This window comes from Equus quagga, chromosome 12, assembly GCF_021613505.1.
Source record: "Equus quagga isolate Etosha38 chromosome 12, UCLA_HA_Equagga_1.0, whole genome shotgun sequence".
Taxonomy (NCBI): Eukaryota; Metazoa; Chordata; class Mammalia; order Perissodactyla; family Equidae; genus Equus; species Equus quagga.
In genome coordinates this window covers 23,693,720-23,695,806 of record NC_060278.1, presented here as the reverse complement: position 1 = coordinate 23,695,806, position 2,087 = coordinate 23,693,720, and the positions used below count along the sequence as shown (strand labels likewise).

Below are 2,087 nucleotides of genomic sequence, written 5' to 3'. Positions count from 1 at the left end.
TGTGGAGCTACTTTCCTTTCTGTTCTTAAGGAACTTTTCTCAAATATCGTCCAGTACGATTACCTTACCTTGCTGGCAGCAAGAGCCATTACAACATAAACCAAGCCCAGGATAAGAAGATTTGGTGAAACGGAGCCCGCATTCATTTTTTTTTTCAGTAAACAACATATATTTTTGTTTTACAAAATATTTAGTTCCTAAAATTGGTTTCTAATTCAAACGTTTGCTGTATTTTCAACGGTGATTTGGACATATGGTGAAATGGTCATAATTTTGATTTCAGTAGCTTAGGAACCTCTCTAAAACCAAATAAATAGTATATGTAAAGTATCTAGCACCAGGTACCAGAGAGCGTTCAGTGAATGTTAGTATTCTTTCCCTTTTTCCTCTTCAGTAGAAAGTAGAAAAATGAAATATTGATGAACTGTAAATGAAACTTAAAGTTCAGTTGTTTGGAACTAGTTCATAGAATTGTAATGCTTTAAATGAACAATGACTTCCATACTTTTATCAAGTTTGCATAACAAAGATACCAAATTTGAGTGTAATCTAGAGTTAGAAATCTAAGAATTTTAGTATATGGCTAAAATCTATCTTTTTCCCAATAAAAAATTTTTGTTCACCTTTCATTTAATAAAAATTTTCCCCCTTGTCTCTCCTTCACACCTTAGATTATCTATCATCATCATCTATCATTTACTTATGCAATCATAAGTTCAAGTTATTGATCTCAAGACTATTTCTGCACAAGAGTGCATATATTCACAATGTACACATTTGGTGAAAAACTATGTACTTACAGATGTGATTGGTTTTGAGAGGCATCTTTCATTTTTATCTCTGAAAACTTTTGTAGGCTAGTGACAGAATCCGACTTTTCATTGCATCATGTTTAAAGATATGAGTCACATCATGAATGTTCATGTCATCCTTGCTCAGGGCCCATGCTAATCTTCTGTATGTGGTTCCAATTTTAGCATATGCAAAGCCAAAGTGAGTACTGCCTTCATTCTTAAAGCCTTTAAGGACGTAAGGAAATCTTTCTGTACTGTCTTGTTTCTGGGGGGAGGTGGAGGTGTGTGTGGACAAGCCACAAACTCCCCATTTAGTCATCACATTTTAATATTTTACTCTTTAAATGACTTATTTTAAATGCAAATGGCATTTATTGTTGTGTATTAATTGGCAGACATACAGGGCAAAGGGAAACACCATCCCATGCAAAATTTAGATACATTTCATATAGCATTATCTCTCCATTTCCAACATCAAGCTATTAAAACATACAGCCCTGCTCTGAGCTAGAAGGTCCCAGAAGTCATACATGTGTGTAAACACATATATGTGTATGTGTGTATGCATGTATATACCCACAAATTCAAATTATCCTTCACTTTTTCTTTGTCATTTAGAGTCCTACCAATATTCAAAAATTAGGAAGAAATTCCTGCCTACAGTATTTCTAAAACACTAATATTTGTTTCCATTGGAATCTGGAGAGATTCTTTGTATCTAAGAAGTTTACAAATTACTTCTCAGGTGTAAGGCAAATAGATACTAGTATGTATTTTGTCATGACTCCACTTTCCCTTTCCTATCCCTTAAAATTCTTATGCAAGCCTTTGGCTAAATTTCCTCTTCGTTATTGAAGTTGAAACTTAAGACTCAGAATAAAAAATACAAAAAGTGGGACACTTGGATGTTGTTCAAATTTTTGATAGATACATCAATATATACAGTGAAAAAAGAGATTTCTGGTCGCAAAGGGGAATTACTTTAGCTTGAATTATCTGTTTGATAATTTGATTATAATTTAATATTTAAAATATTGCAAATGTATCTTACTTTATGCACACAATGTTTAGTCAATGCAGCTTCAACTTTAAAATAAATGGAAAATTAAGACACATTCCATGTACTTTGACTCTATTCGTTCAGATCTTGTTATGTCATGAAAGAGAAATAAGTTTTAAAAACTAGTGATTTTATATCGTCTGGGTATCTGAGAACAAAGAACAAATTTGTTCAGATTATTTTCAAATGCTACTGAATTGTGCCATGCTTTTATGTGAAAATCTAACAGAAGT

The 2,087-nt window shown here is 32.5% G+C and overlaps 1 non-coding gene across 1 annotated transcript; it reads right to left on the bottom strand.

The window, feature by feature from the left end:
• Nucleotides 1–894: 894 nt before the first annotated feature.
• On the bottom strand, nt 895–1,004 carry LOC124249245 (U6 spliceosomal RNA). Its single transcript, XR_006891316.1, has one exon. It is a non-coding gene; the product is annotated as a U6 spliceosomal RNA (small nuclear RNA).
• Nucleotides 1,005–2,087: the final 1,083 nt, after the last annotated feature.